Source organism: Spermophilus citellus, assembly GCF_964194105.1.
Source record: "Spermophilus citellus genome assembly, chromosome: 4".
In the NCBI taxonomy this organism is placed as follows: domain Eukaryota; kingdom Metazoa; phylum Chordata; class Mammalia; order Rodentia; family Sciuridae; genus Spermophilus; species Spermophilus citellus.
Window position 1 is genome coordinate 178,403,639 of NC_138185.1, and position 27,321 is coordinate 178,430,959.

Sequence of the window (27,321 nt, forward strand, 5' to 3'; positions counted from 1 at the left end):
AGGTTTGAGATTGTGAGTATTAATATGAACTCATGAAATATGTAGAGATAGATATATATGTACACATATGTATGTTTGTGTGTGTATATATATGCCATTTCTGCAGACAAGCTGAAATGTGTATGTATATACATATATATATGATTCTATATAAGTAAGATATATTACATAAATAATTATGCACATAATATCATATAATTATTATAATATATGATAAAGAATATAATTTTAACATGTTACATAGTACATGCTAACACACATCCATATCAATCTCTACATATTCCATGAATTCACACTGAGAGTCACAATCTCAATCTTACATTTAGAATTCATTCCAGCTCTTTCCCCTCTTTCCTTATGTGTAACTCCTTCTTCCAACAATAAAAACATGTCATGCACGTATAATGTTATATGTGTGTGTGTGGTGTATATATATATATATATATATATATATATATTGAATTGTATACTGTATATTTACTTATTTGTTAAATTCTAGAATTCATAAAAAGTAGTTTCAGACTTTACATTTGTGGAGTTTGCACAATTCTTTTGAATTCAATTCTTTTGAATTTTATGGCAACATACCATATTCCGAAGTTACTTCGGTAATTCTTCCCCTCTGCTGCTTCATTATTTTCATTTCATCTGTAGTGAAGTTAGCTTCACCTGATTATATTCCGTTTTGGCACCTCCATCCTTATTGGTTTTAATTATCTATTTTTGAGCATATAAAGCATTAAGAGTTAATTATACAAAAAAAATATGTAGGAAGAAGTGTCACTTGCTCCTCCTTTCCTCTGCCTCATTCCCATTCCCACATACTTCCAACCTTAATTTCATTGATTTCTAGTTTATCAGTCATGTGGAGTATTTTCCCCCAAATAAGACGAATAAGTATTTTCTTATTCACTCCTTGTTTCTTTTATGAAATGTGGCATACTGTGGATGCTTTCCTGTTCTTTGCTTGTTTACTTAAAGATACATTTGGAAAACATTTTAGAGCATCAGTTCATAGAGATACTCCTCATTTTTCTCTACAGCTACAGGATATTTCAATAGTCCAGATGTATTGTGTTTTAAGTACACTCAATATATTTTGTTAACTTGATGTTAACTTGATGTTATCTCTTAGTCTATAAATACAGCTGCTTTCATATCTTTGGTTTTCTTACAGTTTGTATATTGAAGAACTTGGGGGCATGTTTCATGAAGAGATTTCCACAGTACGTATTTTGCCAGTTTCATACTCTTGGTGCAGTTCAATATTTTTCTCCATTTCCTGTATATTTTGCAATCTGGCAATTATAGTCAGAAGTATAAACTGGGTTATTTACTATATCTCTGACAAGTGTATAAGTGGTGGTAAGTTTTTCATTGGTAGGTATTAAATTTTTCCTTCCTTCCTTTTTCCCTGACTGTGAGATACAATTGATGTTACATAGTTTAAATATTATATATTAGTTCACTGGGGCCATAGAATTGTCATTTTCTCATAATACTTTGTTTTTATTTGTTAACTGGAAAATTTTATAAAGAGACACTTCTCTTCATCTACTAGTTTGTTATCAAACTGTACATTTCATTTATAGTATATATGCTTGATTATTCTCTTACATTTTTCCTATTTTCATAGTAATGAATGTGTACTCCATCATCCTTATATGGTAATAAATTATCTTCTTAAAACATAAATGTGAATTCATAAAATTAAGCATCTTTGATCAGTTTCACTCCATTGCCCGTTTTGATCCTGTTGAGTCTCAAACTATCCCACCTTTGGCCAGTGGGACTTTCCTAAGTAGACCCCGTGAGTCTTTTTGACGTGACTTTAGTGTTCTTGGATAATTTCTTTGCATCTGGCATTATGAAATGTTTCAGGCTTGTTCCAATTCTTTACTGCCCCAGATCTACGGTTAGCAGCTCTCCAAGTAGCCTTGGTTTATTTTAATAGAAGATGGTATTTCAAGGCTGCAGGGTAGACTCAAAGAATTCTATTACCATAAGAATGGAAATTGTTTCTAGGCCTTTTCCAAGGACACCCTTGAAAAATATAATAATTCCTAAAATAAAATATAATTCTACTTACAAGAGAAAAATGTGTAGAAGTGCAATAGAAGGAAACATTCAGTGTTCTTAAGAGGGCACTTACCCTTGCTTGCCTTCTCCCTGAGCTTGATCCCTTCATAGGGTGGAGAAAATGGTAATAAAACTATTTTCAGATTAGGGGATGATGAACATAAAGGGGATTGGCATGTTGCTTCTCCAGGCATGGCTCAGGAAGACTGTAAATTTCTTAGAGCAACTGTAGCATAACATGGCGCTGATAGTATAGAGTGGTGGTGTGTGAGGGATGCCTCTAGGTGGATGAAACTGAGGGAAGCTTTACCAATTAGTGTGGAAGATAGGCTAAAATTTCTTTTGAAGGTGGCTTTGGGATTTAGAAAACCCTTAGAGTTGGACTTATCATGCTACAGAATTACCTGAATGGAGACCCAACATACAGAAATCAAAAGGGAACTCATTTCCTGAAGCCACTGATGTAGATAGTCAAAAGATGCTGGAGAGCAGATTTTCTATAGTAAGCCAGGTTGGACCACAGATCATGAGACTTGACATCTATCCCCCAGGTAAATAAATTTCCTAGAACTTAATTATCCCTATGGATAATTGAAGAATTGAGAGGAAGAGAATCCCAGAGACCTCTCAATTAGGCAGCATTAAGAAAAATCAGAAGGAAATGAGTTTACCTTGATATGGCAAGATTGAGTTTTCTGTCATCAGCAGGATATCATCAGAATGCAAGACCTGAGACCTATTGCTTAAAAATAAAGAAATTTCTGTTTGTGCATACTTGGGTTGTATTAGTGGCTCACTGTAATGGTTAATCTGAATTGAAAACATGATTGGATTAAGAGATGCCTTAAATTAAGAGGCTTCTGGGTATGTCAATGAGGGTGTTGCTATGAATAATTGGCATGTGGGACAGTGAATGGAAGCAGAGAATCACCTAAATAGGGACAGAACTGTCCAATAGGTTCAAGGCTTGGATAGAACAAAAGTTGTAAGAACAAGGAAGTAGCAGCAGACATAGGCTTGTTTTTTGAGCCCCATTCTTGATTGCTACTGTGATCACCTGAGGACATCAGACTGCAGCTCTTTTACTTTTCCAAAGAAGATTTCACCCAATAAGAGAGCTGGACTGTGCTTCTGCTTCTTGGACTGAGCAGTTCTTGGTTCCTCCATACTCTCCAGCTTCTGGTTGTGTAAGCCAATCTAATAAATTCCCTTTTTATAGTCATGGTTCTTTTCCTCTAGAGAACCCTGAGTAACATACTCACTTAGAAAATACTATGTGTGCTTTTAGTTTCATCTGTAAAATACTGACTCATAAGAATGCTATGAGAAAATGAATATACAGACTTATTCCAGTATCCTGGAGTAGAAATAACCACTCACCAACAATTTCAGTGGCAAATTGAGGGAGGAAGCTATGGGATGTCCGATTATGGTACCACTCAGACCACACTCGTTTCCAGTTTTAGGAAGTCTTGTTAATGTCATAAACTAGTGAACATAATTCACTGTTATTTTGTAAGAAAATAAGTCTACTAGCTTACAGCTTTGAAGAACAGGTCATTTAAATGAATGCAGGGATAGCAAACGTTTCTAAACTGAACACATTTTTATTTTTACCTCCAAGCCCACTAACCTGTCATGTGATATGAGGTGAGATGGGAGTTGGTAGTGTTATTCATTATTTGAAAAAGCCATCCCTTTCAATTTCCACATTTCTTCCTTTTTCAAATGGCAGGACTAAGTGCATATAGTATAGAGTCAAAGGATACAAGATTGATGGATACTTAAATGTGGCCAGAAAGCCTCTTTCTCAAAAATCTGTGATAGGAGCATGTCCTCTAAATGATCTACCTGGATAGGAACAATCTCCCAGAATTACTGTGTCCTAGGGGTCAGTGATTGAGGTTTATTCCCTGGAAAAGCCCCAGAGCTGTAATTGTGGGTACATCACCAGTGTAAGGAGTGTCACTTTGGCAGATGCCATTATTTCCAGTGCACCTGATTGGTTTAAAGTATCCTCTTTACCACTACCCCCTTCATCAACATATGCAGGGAGTTCTTAGAAATATTAAACCACATGAAATCGCTTTAAATTCTTTTTGTAACCTGGCTGAATACAAATGACAAACAACAAAACAACCACAGATTATTCTGACATGTTGTAATAACCACATAGCACTATTTTATAGACCTATAATATTCACATAACAACTTTTTATAGACAAAATATTTTACATGTATTATCTTGTTTTATTTATCTTCACAAAATCCCTGTGAAATTGGGAGAGGGATAAACTATAGATAGTTACAATACCGATGACAGTTCTTCCCAAGCTGGGGCCTTCAGAATTATTAAAGGCTGTAGTCATAGGCATAGGCAGATCAGCAGGTTTTTCTTCATTTTAACAAGATGTCCTCCTCCTTGGAAAGGTATGAAACTAATAAGTTTTATAGGAATTAAAATTTCCATTTCCTATGGCCGAGCCACATTTGACTGAACTTTTCAAGTTTATGTGAAAGCCACGTCAGAGAAAAACTATATTCACATTTCTACTATATTAGACCAGTGACTCAGGAGATATGGACCAATGCCAACACATTGCTATCAGACATTAAAGCCTTCATTTGTACACCATCACACCACCTTTTAAAATTTTAATCATTGAATTTATTTTTAACTTACAAATAATAAGTGTGTATGTTTATGGTTTAAAATGTTATGTTTTGATATATGAATACATTATAGAATGATTAAATCAAACTAAGTAACATACCTATCATCCCACTTATGCTTTTGCGACGAGAGAGTTTAAATTCTACTTCTTTAGAAATTTTGAAATATAGTTTATATTTCTTCTTTCCCCCCCCCCCTATTTTAGTTCTCAGAGTGGGCAGGGGTGTGTTGGCTAACACATCCATTTATGGTCTTCCCACTTACCTCCATCATTTGAGACATATTATTTTTACCTTCAGTTTTCCTCTCTGCTCTGGTCTTCCCTTTGAAATTATACACCCATGAAGTCTGTCCTACCCTAAACCACAAGTACAGAGAGAAATCTCATTACCTCCCTCCTTCCATATATTCTCCACCTCTCTTCCCCAGTCTGGTATCAGGTTAACTTTCCTAATGTACCACTGTAACGTTCAACCTTGAGGCCCAAAAGGTTCCTGGGCCTCCCCAAGGTATGAATCCCAGCTTCCTGAGCATGGCTTATGCCCTTCCTCCCTGCAAGGTTCTACCAGCTTTAGTCCATACTCCTGTCATCTCACTGTCTTTGTGCCAACAACTACCCACTATTTGGGTTTATGGGAGTTTCATGGTTTTATCACATATTCCTTATACCTGAAATACCAGTCACAACCAGCTTGCATGCTGTAATTTGCCCACACTAAAAATCCCAACTCAGCCAGGCTTGGTGGCGCACACTTGCAATCCCAGCAACTCAGGAGGCTGAGGCAGGAGGATCCCTGGTTCAAAACTAGCCTCAGCAACAGTGAGGCACTAAGCAACTCAGTGAGACCCTGTCTCTAAATAAAATACAAAATAGGGCTGGGAGTGTGGCTCATGATTGAGTGCTCCTGAGTTTAATCCCTAGTACCCCCCACCCCCGCAAAAAAAAAAAAAAATCTCAGTTTAAAGGCTACCTCTTTCAGGACATTGTTCCTAGTTACCTTAAACCCAAACCAATTCTTCAAAATCCATTTTAACTTTATTTAATTCTCTCTACCACATTTGTGCTGTTGTAGTCAGGGACTATGCCATACACATTTTGTAAAAAATAAATTACTTTCATATCACTTGCTATCAACAGATGTTTTCCAACTAAATTATAATTAGAAATGAAAATTAATTTGTTGAAATGACTATTAATATTTACACTGAAAAAAGTTTTAATTGTTTTAAATCTTTAAAATAATGTAGTAACTATATTATATATTATTACTAAAAGTTCTCTTGGATAACCTATGTGGTTTTTCCCTTCATAATATATAGATAGATAGATAGATATGTGTGTGTGTGTGTGTATATATGTATATATATACATATATATATAGCTATCAGATATTAAAGCCTTCACTTGTACACCATCATACTACCTTTTAAAACTTTAATCAGAGAATTTATTTTTAATTGACAAATAAGTGTTAATATGTATACATATAATATATGTATATGTGTGTATATATAGTATGAAAAAGTATGAAACAAAGTTATTTCTCTATATTCCTGAATGTCTAACTTTCTGTGCACCCACACCTACCCTCCCACATGGTTAAAAACTGAGATATTCTTTCTCCTCAGATCATCTTTTTTCTTATAAAGACATTTATAAAAAAGAAATACAGATGGATTCTTTTTCTCCCAATATCCTTCCCACACCACCCCCTCCACCCGCCCTGCCCCACATCCTCCCCTCTAAAGACCAGTGTCATATATACTCACAGCTCAAAGCAGCAGAAATTCTACAATTTTTTAAAAAAAGGATTTGTTAGGAGCCATTGTTTGGGGAAGTAAAGGTGGGATTAATACAAGGCTGATAGTGAATGAACCCTAAACAGAAGGACATATGGAAGCAGACTCTGTTTTGGGGATAAAATTGTTCCTAGTGGTGCTTAACCCACAGGAAAATCTCAATCCTATAACAATCTTAAGGAGAACAAGGATCCCTGGGCACACTGGCTTCTCTACTTGAGAATCTGTAGAACTAGGATTCTACAACACCAATCCTGGCTCTACCACTGGATTAAGTTTTAATCCAATGAATAGGAAAAAGAAAAAAAATACAAATTGAATAAAAACAATTTACTTATGCATCATCTTTTGCCCTTACCCCAAACTTCCACTATCATTTTCTTCTTGACATCCCACTTGTAAAAACATCTTTCTGCCATCCTTATTTCCCCTATTTCTTAAATCCAAGGACAGACCTACAGACTAAAATTGAAAGTAAATGAAAATGCAGGATGGGCAATTCCAAGTCTCCAAAGCTGAAAATAGTCATCTATCCCCATCTAGTTTGACATTTGAACTAGTGACAGAACTGGGTGGCAGGTGAAATGGAAATTACTATGAACATTGGTCATTCATGGTCAGGCCCTTGTCTTCAGGCCATCAGGCTAGTATCTTCCCAAATGAGCTACTGTCAAAGTACAACTGATCTAAAATACTTCTTGTTCTGCAGATCTCTACCTAAACCGTCTTACTTTGGGGAGAACCCAAAGCACATAGTTCTACACATTATACTTCACATAATTTGATAATTACTTTGTATGTATCTACTTTAAAACATGGATCCTGTAAGGGCAGAGACCATGGTCACCCTAGGACTTTTCCTGTGTCTGACACATAAGTGGTACTCAGAAAGTCCTTATTAAATAAATACAGGAATAGCAGGTGATTTGAAACTTAAGGGGCAGAGCTGGTTGAGGAAAAACATGTTTTGCTCTTTTTCTGAATTTATATGCATTTGATTGTGTATATACACATGTGTACACAAAGATACACACACACACACACACACATTCATCTTTTACTTCCTTATTGCTAAAGAAGTTGCCTGTGTGCCCTCTAGGACTCTATGCCTCCCAGTCATGCCATTTTTTCTGGGATGCACTTTTTCTATCACTCTCTATCTCTCAGCCACCGTCTACCCTATTCTTCCTCCAGATGATCTGGTATCTTCCTCTTCCTTTGTTGGTGGTCCAGGGGCTCTGCCAACAAAGAGAAAGCACACAAAAGGTAAAAACCCTTCACAATTGTATTGAGGACTGGTTGTATTTACTTTTGCATGGGCTGGAAAACATTAAAGTTGAGCAGAGGTTTGTGGAGGGCTTGCATGTCCATAGAATGTGACTTCCAAGGCTCTATCTTCATATCTGCTTCATGTCTTCAGTATCAACTCTCCAGGGCTTAGCTGCCTGCTCAGCATCCCTATATGGGCATCCTCCTGCCTGGCAAATAGGACATGACTCAAATTAAACTCGTCACAGGTTCCTCTTGTAAAGCATGCTTATCACTTTATTGATACAACTCTCATTTCACAATTCCAAGCTGGATTCCACAATTGCTCTTTTCCAACCAATTTTTCCCTTTAATCTTTATACTCTACATCACTAATTCCTATTAATCCTCTTTTGGAAATGTTCATTAGATTGTCCCTTTTCTACCCAGGTACACCATTACAACCCCTTCTAGGCTTTCATTACCATCATATTGACTTAGTAATTTTCTATACTCCAATATTTATACCCCAATCTACTTGGAAAACTGTTTTAATCTCAGTACCACCATTTTTTTCAGAGTAGCTTTACACTTCTCCTTTTCAGAAAATGAAGACCTGGAAATCTATGAAAAATCGAATCCCACCCTATATACTTGTTCAAACTTATGTTCCAAGATTCCTTGTAGTACACTATCCCTTCTGTCCAGTTCCCCGCCTCATGGTTCTTTACCCTAGAAGTCCTCTGTCTTCTCTTGCCTATTCAGATCTTTTATGAGGACTTCCCTGGTTAATCTGACCATCCTCAGCCAAACAGCAAATATTGTTAAGCATATACTTTGTGCCATGCTTAAAGATCAGTACAGGAGATAAGACAGGGCCAAAGACAAATATGATCCTTGCCCTCAAGCATTTATATCTTCAGATTTTTCCCTACCATTATCTGCCAATAGTGCCTTGACACTTAATATTTAATTATCTGCTGACACATTGCTGACTTCCATATATCCAATCAAGCATTTTTCATCAGCTAGGTAATCTGGGTAGGACATTATGTTAGGCAGATGGAAGCTGCAAGGTGTAGAGGTTGGAAATCATGTCATTGCTGTATACATGCTGTCTAGCACAATGCCTGCAGGTGAGTGGGTAGTCCATAACCCTTTCAAATGAATACACATAATAAATAGTTATAAATATTGAACAATCAGAACTTAGGAGTGAGTTAAGGAGTTTGCAAAAGGCTGTACTTCAAAGGATGAGATGTGCCCAGACTGAAAAATGGATGAGAGCAAGCAAGTGCAACACTGAGCAAGGAAGTGGGGCAGGTTCCCCAGCTGCCACTATCTGACCTCCTCTGTTTCAACTGTAATGGAGTAGAAACAGCCCAGCCAGCCCTTGAATCAGGAGTATCCAGATGATTGTTCTTGGGGCTAAAACATGGGTAGAACTAATGTTTAGAACTTTCACATTTGTTTGCTGTAATAAGGTAGGCTAGCTTATGTTGTGGCATAAACAGAAAAAAATGTATTTCTTGCTCACAAAAGTCTCCTGCAAGCCTAGGTGACTTTCTGTGGTAGCTGTCTTCTATGTATTGTTATAAGTAGTTTAGATCTTGTAGCACCTCACTGTCAACCTGTATTTTATAGTTACCATGGCAAGGAAAGCAAGAACTGGAAAGTCAAGTCCCAGCAACTAAAACTTCAGCACAGAAGTGAATCAAGGGCCATTGGCTCAAAATTCATCACATATCCATGCCTAACCATGAGAACGATGAAGCATAACCCTCTGTGTGCTCATCAATGGGAAATAACTGGATATTGGTAAATACCATTATATAAAATGGAATTGCATATCAGAGATGCAATCACTACTTTATGAAGGCCAAAATATATGAGCTGCTTTGATCCAACTTTGACTATAAAAATGAGACTGCTCCACCCACTGGGGACAGTAGAAGCATGAGATGAAAGGAGTCTTGAGTCCCTGAATGATTTTTGTGGAGCACAGCCAAGGCTTGAGCCTGCAACTCCCACCTCCAGGTTATTGGGTGTGAAAGAAACAAACTTTTATTTGTCTCTGTGTCTAGATGTCTCCTTCAGTAGATTAGCCTATGCTCCAATCAAGACAGGAAGAATCAACAGAGACAATGATCTTGACTGGAGTTAGGACTTAGGTGAGCGAATGGTGCTGTGGCACAAACCAGACTAAATAAATAGATAGATAGATAGATAGATAGATAGATAGATAGATAGATGATAGATAAAAAGACAGATCTGTTCATCTCCAATACACTGATAGACTTTGAACTAGTAAGAAGTAAGACAGAAACCATTTTTTTGTAGTTTCTTCAAGATTTAGCATATTCCTACATCTCAAGGGTGTTCTTTGTATATTCTCATTGGCTGTTTGATAATAGAAAAAACAAAAATATAAGAAATCAAATTCTATGTCTGACTATACCGGAGACTCAAGAACCTCTATAATATAGCACACAATCTCAAGCCCGAGTTCATACACCACTTCACACACACACACACACACACACACACACACACACACACACACATTTAGAAGCCCAGTCTCCAAATGGAAGAGGAGATGATACTTCAGCTAAAATGTCCATTGATCCACTGTTCTTCCAGATGTAGGACTTCGCAGAGAAAAAGAGCATGACTACAGAAGAGACATTTTTGTTTGCTTGCTCCTTAAGTTTATTTATATTTTTATTATTGTTTTTTTTTTTTTGCTCTTAAGTTGTAACAAGAAAACTGTCAAGCTTCTTGATAAAGAAATGTGTTCATTACTTTTTCATTGTTAAATGATTTTCTCCTCCTGTTTCCAGAACAACCAGGAAAGGCACTGGTTCCAATGAGCAAGGTCATACTCATACCCGATAATTTTTTTAAATGTTTTACTTAAACATAGAAAAGCCCACTTACTAGTTCATTCCAAATATTATAAGAATTAAGTTGGAGCAATAATAGAGCAGAATATAATTCTTACGTATGTCAATAATTAACTGAAATATGTATCAACTAGAAGAAGGTTAATATTCTAATCTCATGTTCAGATAAATATCAAATGAAATAATAGCTTAAAGGGGCTGCATAAGGCAAAGTAATATAAAACAAAAAATATAGAATTGACAAAACAATTTTGGAAAAGCAAAGTTAAACATGTTGATGATAAAATATATATTCATAACCTGACTGACTTATGATGAGACATCTACATTTATCTCATTAGTCTGATCATTATACAAGTTTTCCTATTAAATTGACTTTATAAACATTTACCTCATTAGCTTCAAGACATGTTCATGGTGAAAATATGTCTTTAACTAAAATCAGCCTGGGAAAATCATGGATTGGGGCAGTCTTTTCCTTTGAGGGCTGGGTTGTGGGGTGCCGAGTGTAGTGGAGACTTCATGGGATGCTGAGAAGGGAGCTGTCATGGATCTGCCTGAGGTATGAGTATCACTCACTGGAAATCAGAGCTAGAGCTTGGGAAAACTTGCATCCTGCTCCCTAACTCTGCCATGGGTCAACTGTGGGGCTTTGGTGTTCGGATACAGGGGAACTAACTTCAACAGGTTATGAAACCAATGAACACAGGCAAAACTGGTAAAAGCTGAAAAAGCAAAACATGTGTGCAGACATCCTGGCCCGGCATGTACCTAAATCCAGATGTGGAAACCTACCACACTCCCCCAGTTGGACAATTAGACAGCCTAACATGGTAAGGAGGCTTAGGGCAAGAAAGAGCAGTGCCAAATGTATATGTCCTGTGGCAGATCCCAAATACAAAGAGTGACTGAGAGCAGAACCCACATACCTAGCTCATCTCCCTGACTCATTAATCATCTCACTCATTCTAACTCCAAGGGTTAAATAAAGGAGAAAAGCCCTTGATGGCTCTGAGAACATTCTGTCATCAAGGAACTTAGAGCAGGAGGGAAGAAGCCATCTTTCCAGATATAAGCCACTTAAGCTTCATGAGCCTTGGGCTCTCCCGTCTGTAAACTTGTATCTCCAGTGTACGTGCTAGCCCTAATATTTATGATTTTTAAAGAGCTTTTTTTTTTGGGGGGGGGGCTTCTGAATATCCAGTGCCCAGGACTGGTGAAGAGAGGATGCCACTCTTAAGGGTCACATGACCGTCACTGGGAATAGGGAGAGTGGTCTTCAGTGAAGTGGGGTGTGAACTCTGTGCCATCCATGGGATTCTCTTCTATCTCCACAAATATTCATCCAGTATCACCCCTGTGACAGGGGTCAGAGTGGCCTATGATATAGATCAGATCCCCACCTTTCTTCCTATATCTTGCACTCTACTGAGGAGAGACACAATAAACAAGTGCACTAATCTGCTGTTACCAAATGCTTTAAAGCAAGAAAATTGTATAGGAAAGTTGGGTGGAGAGGAGGGAATAGCCCTTCAGACAAAGGAATAACATGTTCCAATGCCCTGAGGTTGAAATAAACACAGAATATCTGAGACCTTAAAAAAAAAACCTAGCTGGAATTTAGTGACTGAGGATAAGGTTAATATGAGCTGAACATAGAGGGACCAGACAGGGCATTATAGAATGTTCCACAAGTGTGAATTTTTTTCTTAATTTTCTTTTACTGTGGTAAGAACTTATAAACATGAGCTTTATCCTCTTAATTCATTTTATTTATTTATTTTTTTTCTCTTAATTCATTTTAAAGTGCACAATATATTACTGTTGGCCGTATGTACAATGTTGTACAGCAGATCCCTAGCACATATTTATCTTTTTAACTGAAACTTGAAGCCCATTGATTCTTAACTTTCTACCTCTGGTCCCTTTACTCTTTGTTTCTATGAATTTGACTTTTTCGGATACATCATATAAGTAGTATCAAGCAGTTATCTATCCTTCAGTGACTGGATAATTTAACTTGGCATAATGTTTTCAGGTTCACCCATGTCACATATTGCAGAACTTCTTTTATATGGCTGAATGGTATTTTACTGTATGTATCTGCCACATATTTAAGTGTATTCATCGGAGATGGACATTCAGATTGTTATCACATCTTAGCTGTTATGAACAGTTCTACAATGAACATAGGAATGCCAATATATCTTGGAGATTGTGATTTCAATTCTTTTAAATAAATATGCAAAAATTATTGTCATTGGATCTGATGGTAGTTCTATTTAAATTTTTTGTTTTATTTTAAGTTAATGAAAATTCAGTAAGGAATTTTAACCTAGGGAATTACATGGTCTAATTTATGATGTTAAAAATTACTCAGCTACACAGAGAATGGGTCTGTGGAATAGAGAATCAATACTCTATGAAGTAAGTTAAGCTATTCAGGTGGAAGAAGGGGGAAGAAGAGTCCTTAAGTCCTGTGTAATGTGATTCCTGAGATATGCCAAAGTGGGTCCAATTACTCATTAAATAATGGGTGGTTGGGTGGGATAATATTAAGCTATCATTTTATATATTAATTAATATTAATACCATTTACTATTTAGTTCAGGGGAATAGAAAAGGTGAATTTTAATCCGATTCCCCAAATACAATGATTCCAAATATACACTTGTTTCATCAAAATTGCATTCTTTATGCTCCACTCCCTTCCTGCCTTCAAAAGAATACTTTGAAATCTATACTCTTAAGTCATTTTGGCAGGAAGTTCCACTCCAGTTAATTTCTCCCCGAATCTAAAGAGGAATGATGGACTAACAAGTGAACTGATTTGTGCTCCCCCAGGTATTAAGCACAGCGAGGCCTCTTTGGTGAGATTTTATCCCAGGCAGGGACTATTAGTAATTATGACAATATCTACCCCTCCCTAACCTAAAAGTGTTTCATAGGCTTTGGTGTCTGAGACCCCTAAAATATTTTTTCTTTCTGTATATGTTTATAGAAGAACTCTTAGAGGAAATAGTTATTGGGTAATTTAGATCTAATTTGCAGTGTAAATTGCTTGTTGGTCTCAGTTCCTTAGAGTCAAAGTCCCTCAATCTTGGTAATGGGAAATGAACAAGATGGCTTTTGTCTAGATGGCACATTTCATACCTCCAATAACTTCTGTAGGCATCAGTTGAAAGTAACACCTCCTATTACCTCACTAGCTTTTCATAAATTACTACCCAGTCACTAACAAGAAATAGAAAAGCAAAGAAGCAAATGGAAACCAGGGCCTGTGCCGATTGCCCCAGTAGCTCCCCTTGAAGGAAACCAGTGATAGGGCAGAGCATTCTTGAATGACTGGAGGCAACTTGGACATGGGCTTTAGAGAATTGCAGGTGGGAGAGCTACTGCCATCAGCCACAGACCTTAGGCTTCTCAAGGGTAACTTCTTGATCCATTGACTTAACTTTTTCGACCATTCTTTATCCAGTAACTTCTGTGACCCAGGACTCATCAGCCAGGAAATTATTTTCTTGTAAAGGAAAGAAACACAACTCAAACTGACCTTACAAAAAGCATAATTTTTGAGTTCATGCACCTCAGAAATGCACAGTTTAAAAAAAAATTTCTCGATACAGGCAAGTGTTGGGGGGTGAGAGGGTCGGGGTGGATTCCGGTGACCTTTTGGTGTATCCATGTCTTGGCTCTGTATTTTTCAATACAGAACATCTCTTCTTGGAGGTGAGAGGTTCCCTGGCAGTTTCAGGTTTACAGTATAGCAACTAAAATTAAAACTGGGCTGTTCCTCCATGGTTTGAACAAAATCCACAAGATTGGCTGTGGTTAAACCAACATGGGCAGATTTGAACTAAGGATTTGGCCAAGGAATTGTGGTGCTTTGACCAGTGGAACCTGAGTCGTACTTAAATCAGATAAAAGGGAGTAGATTTAGTTCCATCCAGAACACATGCACAGAGATTTGAAGCAACAAGCAAAGTAGGGTGATTCCCTGAAGAAATCTTTAGGAGAAGGCAGGAACAGCAAAGCGGAAACTGTAAACTAAATATTTAGATACCAATGGCCACTTCATGAGCTATAAAACTCAGTCTTGTTCCTTCCAGCCTGGTTCCAGGAGGGGGATGCTTCTGTAATGTGATCCCATAAATATTATAATTAGAATGACCACACATCTTGGTTAGCTAGAACTGTCATTGTTTATGTCTGGTGTCTGAGCATAATTATTAACATTGTACCTCTTTAGCCTCAAAAATGCCCTGATTTGGACAGTACATTGTATGGCCATCTGAACAGTAAAAAAAAAAATGTATATTCAGACACACAGAGAAAGTAAGGAGAGATAACGACAGACTGTGGGGAAATAGGGTGGAGTAAAAAAATTTCACAAAGAAGCCGGTGCTTTAGTTAATCTTGAAGGAGGCCTTGGAAGGTTCCAGGTGACTGAAGAAGGTAAAATTAGAAGCAGCAGGAACAGTGTAGAAGTGTGCACAGGAATTGCTCCCACACGGCTGGAATATGGTAGAATCAATGGTATGCTGAGAAAAGGGAAGGGACCCAGGGTGAGAAAGATGGGCTCCAATCAAAACAAAAACACCACATTGAAAGGTGTAACCAAGCTTGTAGAGTCTAAAACTAAGCTGAAGACTTCCATGACTTAGAGATTTATTTTAGAAAATAGAAAAAAGCAAACTTTCCCCCTTTATTTCTGGTCCTATGAAACACATTGCCCTATGTCTGAGCTGAGAAGTGAGTTTAGGAGCTTGTTTTGCTTCACTGAGATTCACAGCACCTGCTGCTAAAGCTGCAACCCAGACTCCCAAGATGAAAAATGCCCTCTGTCAGGTACAGACATATATCACTGGTTTGGATCATATGTCATCTGTGACTCAAGTCATCATGAACGCAAAATGAAAAAACAAACAGTTGTGTTGTATAATATGTTTTCTGCTCATCCTGCTTATGAGATACACTATTAAAAAAAGACAAATGGAGACGGATCTATCATGGATGTCAACAGAGCCAACATATTTGTCAAAAGACCTGGAAAAAGTGTGTCTTATGAGTTGCTCCTATAAATTGTACCCGAGAAATGCTGATTATTTTGCATTACTTTCTTCACTCAGCCAAAGTGAAGATCAGTTCTTTAGAGTTAAATTGTTATGTTTGCAGTTTGAGAAGAAAAACTGTAAGCATGAATTCTTATTACCTATGAGAATATACCATAGTTTCTTTCTAGTCTTATCTTTTCTTATCATTATGTCACAATTCTTTATCCCTACAATGCATTACTCTAAGATGTCAAAGTTTATTTCATGCAAGGCAAATCTTAAAAAGAATAATGGATTTGAATGTATTATAATCTCAAATACTTTATATATAATAGTTAATTGTTCTCCAGAGTAAGGAGAAATATCTTTGAGTAAGGTTAAATATCTTTATGTAATAGAATAAAAATGAGACAAGTGGTAAAATTCAAATGAAGTGCTATCCCTTTCTAGCTATGGTAGTCAGTGGAATAGATTTTGGGGTGTACATGAAATACCATTTGTTTGGTTGAAAAGAGAACCATTTTGTCCTCAGGTTTGAAAGTGATGCTGGAGTCTGTTGTCTTTGTGAATCTGTATCATATCTCCTTAAAATGCTCAGATTTCTTTGAAGTTCATATCAGAATATATTACCTTTTTGTAGCTAGCATCTAATAAGCTACTAGTTCCTTCGCTGTTCACAGAAGATTTCAGTATATAAATCTCTATTGTCTTTGCTGCACTATTTCTGTCTTTCTTATGAAGAACTCTTCCAATGCCCTGGTCCCACAGTTCTTTCTTTCTTTGAGACCAATGTGCAAGTTTATTAGTATAAAAGCTCTTATATATGATGTGTATATAGAGATCATCAACAAATACAAAACACAATGTTAATGAATTTGTTATTTAAAATAACAATAAGAAAATTCAGGATAGTCAGTGCTAAAAGTTGGCATCAGCGACTCCATATTACTCACAAATATTAGAATTTCTCCAACAAAATTAGACTTTCTCTAATATGCATGAGATCTAAAGCATGAAGTCTATATACCACATATCTGAAATATTTAATAGGTATAAATCAGATTAGCAAACTCTTAAATGTAATGTTCTTTTTAATTTGTTCTTTTTAGATATATGTGACAGTTGAATGTATTTTGACATATTATACATACATGGAGTATAACTTATTTTAATTAGGCTCCCATTCTTGTGGTTGTACATGATATGGAGTTTTGCTGGTCGTGTATTTGTATATGAGCATAGGAAAGTAATGTTCAATTCATTCTACTGTCTTTCCTATTCCCATCCCTCTCCCTTCCCTTTATTCCCCTTTGTCTAATCCAAAGTATTTCTATTCTTCCCCTCCAAACCCTTCCTTGCTGTGTGTTAGCATCCACATATCAGAAATATTTGGCCTTTGGTTTTTGGCAATTGGCTTATTTCACTTAGCATGATATTCTCTGGCAAATGCTATAATTTCATTCTTCTTTATAGTTGAGTGATATTCAATTGTGGATATATATCGAATTTTCTTTATCCATTCATCTATTGAAGGGCACGTAGGTTGTTTCCATAGCTTGACTACTTTAAATTGAGCTGCTATAAACATTGATGTGGCTGCATCACTATAATATGCTCATTTGAAGTTCTTTGGGTATAAACAGAGGAGTGGGATAACTGGGTCAAATGGTGGTTCCATTCCAAGTTTTCAAAAGAATCTCCATACTGCTTTCCATAGTGGTTGCACCAATTTGCAGTCCCACCAGCAATGTATGAGGTAAGGATATGGGGAAAAATGTTCACACCATAGTTCTTTAGAATCGCTTTTCCCATCCTACAACAGCTACCCACTCCCAGGGTGCATCCTTAATCTTGGTATCACTGAGAACCCTACTGTTCTTCCAATTTTGAGGTCTGATTGTTCAGCCTAACTGCCCATCTTTCTGTCTCATTCCCATACCAGCTGTGCTTTTATCTCCTCAAGTACTCAAAATCATCAATCTTTACTCTTGCACATTATTCATGTTCTCCTCAATTTTTCCTTATTTAGCTGGAACATTTGCATATTACATCATTACAACTACATACTTCAAAAAGAAAGAAAAAAATAGTTAACTCTCTTGCTTTTCTTTTTCTTTATTCTCCCTACCACCCAAAACTCTGATTTTCCCATGGTCACTTATTCCACATGGAGAGCGGGATAAGTCTTGGAGAAAAGCAGGAACTTCTCTTCACTGAACCACATTAAACTCAGTCACAAATCCTACCTGAGTATTCAGTACTGCTCAGTCATCATTATACTTTAATATAAACGCTCACTTCCTACTCCTACTCTCCAAAATGAGATTATATCACAGTTTTCATCTCTTCAAACTGCCAACCTTCATCCCAAGATGCAAATAACCCTCTGGGCCCTCAGTGTCTCACCCTTCCCACTATAGGAAATGATGCATCCCTGCTCCAACCAAAGCCAGCACCTGGACGCATGCTCTGGAACCTATGTCTTTCCTACTTTAGCATGCTCATCCTGGAATATTCCTTCTCATCAGCTAGATACCCCTCTCTACTGAATTATTTCCACCAACATAAACATATTCTCTTATTCCTTCCTTTGGCTCCTGCCTGTTTTCTCAGCTTCTTTTGGAGAAAAACTTCTCAAAAGTGTTGACAATGTTGCTATCTCCATTATCTCCATCTGCTCTTCTCTCAGATCATTTCAGCCCCTCTTTGCCCTTCTGCTCTTCTGAAACTGTGCAGCATTAGGTGAGCATAATCTGCATTCTGACAATTTACTGGTCACTTGACTGCCCTTCACTTGCCAGATTTTTCATTTGCATTTGACATAGTTTTATAGGAATGTATATGTATGTATGTGTGTGTATATACACACACATACACACACACACACACACACACACACACACACACACACACTTTCCTCTCTTGATTTTCTCCTTCCTTGCTGGCCATTTCTCTTTTCCTGGCTCATCCTCTTCTGCTCAGTCTCAGAACTACATCATGCTCATGTTGGATCCTCACCTGGGAATGCCCTTACCCTCCCATGTTATCAGGGTGATCTCCTATGTGTCATTCAAGTCCAACAAACATCGCCTTCTCAGAAGGGCATTTTCTAACAACTCATCCTTAGTCTCCTGGAAGCACCATTTCACATCATCTTGTTTTATTGTCATTATAGCTGTTAATATATTTGAATTTACTTGTTTATTTTCTGCCTCACCCCACTACAATATAAACTTCATGAAAGTAGAGAATTTGTCTGTCTTGTTCTGGGATGTTGGCAATTCAAACTATTTCGTGCGTGAGATAATTAATATTGATTCACGTATTAACACGTATTATTCGATCACTAACAACTATCTTCATTGTATCTTCATATTGATATCATGTGCATAAAAATTTCTCCACTTATTCACAAAATCAGATTTTCTTTTAAATTTGAACTCAAGTATCTAGAAATTATCTAAATAAATTTTTAGAAACCATTGGATTTATTTCAACTTCTAATGCAAAACACTAACCTAGGAACTCCAATATTATATGTAAGTATAATACACTAATAAATAAATAATATTACCAATTTAAAAAATAAAATATTAACTTAGGAACTATAGTACTTATTCTGTATAGGTCAAGATGCATCCTTTAAAAAGATCTTTTCAAAGTCAATTATGATAGCTTATTTAAAAGGGGGAGTTCCTAATTAAATTTGTCTAAAAAATAGACAAATTTGCCACAAGAATGATTTTTTTCTACCTCAGATTTAAACTTAAATGTTAAGATTTAAACTTAAATGTATTAAGACATTTAAATGCGATTCTAAATTACACTTTATGACATTTTAGCACAAGAAAGAATCACCATATTTTCCATAAATTATGCTAGTTATTTCATCCATAATTTTGATTAATCCTTTTCTTTATCTTTGGATAGTGAGGCAGAAAATAAATTCTAAAAGCGATAACTTAGGAAATTTAGGTAGATTTTTAATTCAGTTGTTTTTTAACCAAAGAGTAAGTCAAGTGAAAAAGTTCTGAATCGTTGGTTGTCCAATTAAAATTTAAGGAATTTTTATAATAATATGACAACTCCTCTGAACTTATAAAAATCAGATCATGTAAGGAGTTTGCTTAAGACATGTAATATCACCCAGTGCTGCCAAATCTAAGCATGAGAAATAAATTAAGATTTCTCCATGTCTTCTGGTTTTCATGCCAAAAATTGCTGACTGTGAGGTTGTTTATCTATACTATAAACAAGAACAAATGATATTCCACCCCTGAGAACAAAGACTGGGCGTTCCTGGCCAATATGGATAAGGACTCATGATGGATTCACAAAAGGCAAGTCTCAAGGAACAAGCAAAACAGATTTTTAAGGAAATTTTTCTCATGACCCTTCTGTTGTGAAAAATTTTCTTGACCAATATTACTCATTTAACTTTAATCCACAAATAGTACATCACTCCAATGATGAAATCAAAGGGTACAATCCTTTCAAGCAAGAATAGGAGGAATCCACAATTGCAAATTTGCTATCTAAAGTATTTGAAGTTTGTAAAATAAATATAGTGTGTGAGAAGCAATTGAAATAGAGATTCAGAATCAAGATAGTTATAGAGTTATAATTGCTAATCTTTTATCCTTAAGATTATTTTTTTAAGTTTTTCATCTGATGCATAAAATACTAAAATATATGGTTCCTGACCTGGAAGTAACTTTCAAATGGTGAGAAACATAATAGTAAATGGTAGTAAAGATGTGCAACTTTTAGAAAAAGAGAAACTGTTCCCAGTACTAAAAATACTTTATGTGTGTTACTAAAACCTATAAGATTTATTAAATGAAATTGGGCTCATAAGCATTGGTTTTCTTTTTCTAGTGTTTGAACACAAGAAGAGTTTTCCTATTCCTGAGGAGTTCTTTGCAAAATGTGTTTTATTCATATTATTGGTTGATGTTTCTTTTTCTAGTTTTATGCAGCTTATAAGAAAGAAATGAGACACTACATTTATTTGAGCTAGTATTTGCTTTTGAGCTACTCTCCTTTTATGCCTAAGCTAAATATTATCCTGATATATTAAATATAGGCCCTACACTTTCCCTTTATAGTCATATCTGTCATTTGATTTTTTTCCAAATCATTAGCCCTCCACTTCATTCTTTTTATCATGGCCTTAAATATCCACTGAGACCCTATGGTTTCTCATCTGAACATTAATAAACCACTCCTTTGAAGTTGCTTCAACTGAAGCTGCACAGCTAGGAGGTCATAATAAGGATGATGGAAATAATAATAGTCCTTTCATCACCACCATACTAATCCCACTGGTCATAATCAAATTCCTCAGGCCTCATAACAGTGATAAACTAACACATCCAAGAAATAAAATCCCTTACTGCTCAGGGATATCATCTGTAAATTTGACTTTTAAATTGCATATGATAATCACATGAGAAGACAAGAAAAAGATGCAGAGGAAGAGGTTAAGGATAAGCATGTTATATACTCTTTATTTAACTTTAAATAACTGGTGGAGCATGAGCCAAGACCTGAGGGAGTTGTGAGGATGTGAAAAAGGAAAGTCACAGAAACTTACCCACTGAAGAAGTCTGATTCCCTTAAAGAGATGTGTATGCAGGAAGAATATAAAAGAGAAAGCATTTGAGAATGTGTATTTTTTTGATTGCCCTTGAAAATGATACCAGTAAAGGAGGGCTTAGAGACAATATTCCTGCCGAGAAGAGCTGTCATAGATGACTATGGCATGGTATAATTTGAAGGGCTGAGGGAGATCTGGTATTGAAAAACAAAACAAAACAAAACAAAAACCTTCACAACCAATAGACAAATCACAGCACCTAATATTCCTTCACTAAAAATGGAGTATTTCCCTTTGGGAAGCCTTTTAAATCAGCCATAGTAGAGGTCCTCCAAATGCCAATGAGTGGAAGTGCCTGTTCAGAATCCTGTGGAAATATCCAAGACTGGACTTCATATTCAAGAGTTTCTGAAGTTAGGCATTAGAAATATATGCTTTTAAAACACTCCCCAGGTATGATTGATGTGCCTCCAGGTTAGGGAACTGTTGCTATCTCCTGTTAAAGAGCCCACTCGCCAAGGAATAAAAAAAATCCTTTAAGTCATTAATAACTTTAGAAAAATTAGTTTACATATGCATGTGAAATGCTCATGGGGGAAAAACTCCTAACGAGTCTATAAATTTAATGTAACTACATTTTGCTGAGTACTTAGAACATGCACCATTTGCCAAATATTGTTCTGAGTACTTGACAAATGTTAACTTATTTAATCTTCATAACAACCCTTCCATGAAAGTACTATTATTCCCCCCATTTAACAGATGGATAAACTAATACTAAGATGAAGATTTGAAGCCAGAGTCAGCTAGATATTGAACAACTGAAATCCACAGATCCCACTTCTCACTACTTCATACTGCTCCCTTTCAGTTGTGTTAGCTGGGGGCTGGACAGTGAGACAATAGCCCCTGGAGAATTTATACACTACTTGGAAAACAACTGGGAAATCAGGTTTCTGCATCTGTGCTTTGGAGTCAGAACTAGGTTTTGCCCAAGCAAATCCTGCTCAAAATTTCACCCTCCTCATAGCTCCCCATCTTTGTAAGAAACTACTTTGCCTGCTACAACCTTGCCTTTGATCTCTCCTGGGCTTTTGTGAGAAAAAAATATGAAAGGATATTTGAGTACATGTTCAATTTGGAGTGGAGTCAGTTCTATTTCATTTTGAAATTGGATGTAACTAAATGTTGGTTGTGATGATTCTAGAGATTCTCACTTTGGAGAAGATGCTATCATAGTGAAAGGATTAAAACTTGCAGAGAAATCAATGCAATCATCAACTTTATTCTCATAGATCCATCCTTGGTTTGCAAATGAGATGAGCAATGCAGCTGCAGGTGAGACAGCACTCATTTAAGAGAAGAACTTGGCAGACCCCAGCTTTAAAGTGTCCACAGCTGTTTGAAATTGTGTTTTGCATATTTACCTCTTTGTTTTACATTCGCCTCCATCCACTTGTGGATTCAATGAGATAATTTACAAGAATATACATTTTTTTTTACAGTTTATAATATAGGTTTTCAATCTTTGAGAAGTATTTTTTTAGTTTCTCCTCTTTCTTTCAGCAGACTCTGTTCACTAAAATAATTCAGTAGATTTTTTTTTTAATTTGCATTCCGATAAATGGTATGACCTCTTTCTTATTTGGGAATAGTACCAGACAAAAAGATTTAGTTTAATGCTCTTCGAGTACTCTACGCAACTATTACAGCAGAACAATTTATTAGTTTAAATAGAGGGGAAGAAATTCAAACTTGTTCCCAATGTCCAAACTCTGTTTATAGTAGTCTATAGGACTGAATCAATGTTGCTCATCTAAAATTATATTTTTAGACTCCAAAGTTTTGTCCTTTTGAATGACCATCTAAGTAACAGTATCTGACAATTATTTTAAGTTTCTTAATTATTTAATTCTTAATAATTAGAATATGTTTATTATATCTTATGTGGAAAGAGAACTGTTTCTGGATTTCAGAGTTCATGAACTGTTGCTCTCTGTATGATACTTATATAAATGAAAAGAAGCACTAAAGTGTGTAAAAACACTGAAAGGACCTATATATCATTTTGCTCTTATGGAGCAGAAATTATTTTTATTCTCTTTGTCAACTAAATGGGATGATGCCTGAGTGAAAAAAATAACCTGCCCATGGGGACACAGCCCATAATTTTCAGAGCCAGGATTCCAAACCACACATTCTCATTCCTGATCCAACGCACTTAATTACTGCACATGGCACCTCCCTCTTTAGAGGGAGGTACATGTATGGTATCACCTTAAATGGGTCATATACAGTTCTTGAGAAAAGGGTACATTTGACTTAGAGGTGAAACTCATGTTCTCTTTGGCCATCTTGTTTGCATAAGAAATATTGCTGCTTCTTTAATCTGTAACCGGTTATTCTCCTTTAGGTATAGAGACCATGAGCAGGGTGGTTTGTTTTGGTTTTGATCACTGCGATTTGTAAAACTTTAAACTTTACTACAACTTTTACCACATTATGCAGTTTGTGGAATGAAGTCTGTGTGCCATTTAAAAAAACATTAACTGATATGCTAGAAGGTTCATGGTTCTTGGAAGCAAACAAGTGTGTTTTCCAAACCAGCCCTGGTTCTGCTGCCCATAGCTCTACATACTGGACCTCTGTGTATCTCTCTCTCTCTCTCTCTCTCTCTCTCTCTTCCTCTATCTCATAAGAAAAATAAAGATTTCTAGTTCATAGGAATTTGGGGGAAAGCTAAATGAGATAACATGTAAAGCACCTACCTAGCAAATATATCACAAAGTTGATATTGAATAAATGTTAATTCTCTTTCCTTCCCTGCCTGCCCTGTTGCTATATTTTAAACCCTGGTTACTGACAGTTTTTTTTTATAACTTCTATGAAACCTGAGGGGAACTACACTGTCAGTCTAATTCATGAGAATATCTTTTCTTCATTACGTATTTTAGGCCCCAACCATGTGGCACAGACGTAGGTATAAACTATAGTAAAATGCAAGTAACCTTATTTGGATATTGTTTTGCTAATTATTGGTACCTATCTCTGCTGTAGTGGGCTACCTTATTTCTATTTTTTAGAACCATACTTAAACCTCCCCCTGATTGCTGATGACAAAGTGTGGTTTCACACCTGGTCCGGCTGAACTTTTGCATATCACTTCATACTTTGTTCATATATGTTTCTAACCTCACTGCCATCTTCTATATGCTTAATACCAAGCCCATTAAGATGCCCATTAAAATGACTTTATCACCGTCTTTTAAAAATTTAGTTATATAATGTCATGAGTCTTATGAGAATGTAATAAGTTGTTACTAATCTAGATTGATGTCTAATTATTATATCATGAAGATATAGAACCTGAACCACAGAGTGATTAAGTTTCATGAGGTCATATGAAATTGTCAGTCTCTAGATCAAAATACTTTTAACATTTGTGATACATTTTGAATTTCCCAAATTCTTTATGATAGAAAAAATATATTATGTCTATAAAAATATATTTGTTTGATTTTCAGATAACTTATAAGCAAAGAAATGAAGCAAAATCCTATATATTTAAGGTAATCTGACTTAATTATTTGTGACTAGATTAAGTAGAAGAACTTTAAAACCTGAATCACCTTACCTCTCTACTTCCTCTTATGAATATCAATAATGAGTAATAATAATAATGATGATGATAATAATAATAATAATATCTTCCAGTGTGAATCTGGAAGTATAGCGATACCAGAGTTCAAACTGTACTACAAAGCAATAGTAACAAAAACAGCATGGTACTGGTACCAAAACAGGCAGGTGGACCAATGGTACAGAATAGAGGACACAGAGACTAATCCACAAAGTTACAACTATCTTATATTTGATAAAGGGGCTAAAAACATGCAATGGAGGAAGGATAGCATCTTCAACAAATGGTGCTGGGAAAATTGGAAATCCATATGCAACAAAATGAAACTGAATCCCTTTCTCTTGCCATGCACAAAAGTTAACTCAAAATGGATCAAGGAGCTTGATATCAAATCAGAGACACTGCGTCTGATAGAAGAAAAAGTTGGCTACTATCTACATATTGTGGAGTCGGGCTCCAAATTCCTTAATAGGACGCCCATAGCCCAAGAGTTAATAACAAGAATAAACAAATGGGACTTACTTAAAATAAAAAGTTTTTTCTCAGCAAGAGAAACAATAAAAGAGGTAAATAGAGAGCCTACATCATGGGAACAAATTTTTACCCCTCACACCTCAGATAGAGCCCTAATATCCAGAATATACAAAGAACTCAAAAAATTAAACAATAAGATAACAAATAACCCAATCAACAAATGGGCCAAGGACCTGAACAGACACTTCTCAGAGGAGGACATACAATCAATCAACAAGAACATGAAAAAATGCTCACCATCTCTAGCAATCAGAGAAATGCAAATCAAAACTACCCTAAGATACCATCTCACTCCTGTAAGATTGGCAGCCATTATGAAGTCAAACAACAATAAGTGTGGGCGAGGATGTGGGGAAAAGGGTACACTTGTACACTGCTGGTGGGACTGCAAATTGGTGAGGCCAATTTGGAAAGCAGTATGGAGATTCCTGGGAAAGCTGGGAATGGATCTACCATTTGACCCAGCTATCGCCCTTCTCGGACTATTCCCTGAGGACCTTAAAAGAGCGCACTATAGGGATACTGCCACATCAATGATTACAGCGACACAATTCACAATAGCTAGACTGTGGAACCAACCTAGATGCCCTTCAATAGATGAATGGATTAAAAAATGTGGCATCTATACACAATGGAGTATTATGCAGCACTAAGAAATGACAAAATCATAGAATTTGCAGGGAAATGGATGGCATTAGAGCAGATTATGCTAAGTGAAGCTAGCCAATCCCTAAAAAACAAATGCCAAATGTCTTCTTTGATATAAAGAGAGCAACTAAGAACAGAACAGGAAGCAAGAGCATGAGGGAAAGACTAACAGTAAATAAAGACGAATGGGGGGAGAGAAAGGGAGAGAGAAGGGAAAGCATATGGAAATGGTAGGAGACCTTCAATGATACACAAAATTATAAGAGGTTGTGAGGGGCAAGGGGGAGGGAAAAAATAAGGGGACAGAATCGAACAACAGCAGAGGAGGTAGAGAGGGAAGATGGGAGGGGAGGGGAGGGGAGGAGGGATAGTAGGGAATAGGAATGTAGCAGAATACAACAGTCACTAATATGCCATTATGTAAAAATGTGAGTGTGTAACCGATGTGATTCTGCAATTTGTATTTGGGGTAAAAATGGGAGTTCAAAACCCAATTGAGTCAAATGTATGAAAGATGATATATCATGAGCTATGTAATGTTTTGAACAATCAATAAAAAAATTAAAAAATCTTCCATTTATTGAGTTCTTGGTATACATATACCTGATGGTTGTAGACAGTGCTCATTTTATTTTATTTTTGTCACACAACATATCAGTTACTTTGGGTAACTCTATTCACTTTTCTTCTAAGGAAATACCCTGCCCCTTCCCACTTCTGAGTGAGGATGACCCTCTCAGTTTCAAGGGTGAATTATAGCATTCAGGCCCAACCACCTGCATTTCCCAGGCCTTCATAGTAAATACTGTTGAAGTCTAGAATTTGGCTTATTCTACTTACAAACTAATAAGTTAGTCTACTGCTGTTTTGTAGATGCTGAAAGATACAAGATTCCTGGGTTAGAGACAAAAAAAAAACCCACCTTTATTACTAATGGAACAATCAAAAAGCAACATGATTTGTGTTTGTCTCATTTGCCCCCAATTCTCATGTAGAGAGATTCTATGCAGCAATGAGTTTGTGTCCCATTTAAGGGACACTGACTTAGAGAAAATCACCATTTTATAATAAGGAGTGAGCAAGACTTCTTTCTGTCCTTGAAAGAGACAGGGCTTATTTGTAAGATTGTTTGCTGTGAACAC

General features: G+C 36.3%; 1 long non-coding RNA gene across 2 annotated transcripts in view; it reads right to left on the bottom strand.

Annotated features, from left to right (window-relative positions):
* Positions 1-7,904: 7,904 nt before the first annotated feature.
* LOC308646895 overlaps positions 7,905-27,321 on the bottom strand; it is a 231,916-nt gene continuing 212,499 nt past the window's right edge. For both annotated transcript variants that reach the window (XR_014021504.1, XR_014021505.1), the window contains exon 3: positions 7,905-8,031. This is a non-coding gene — a long non-coding RNA (uncharacterized lncRNA). The remainder of the gene's footprint in view (positions 8,032-27,321) is intronic.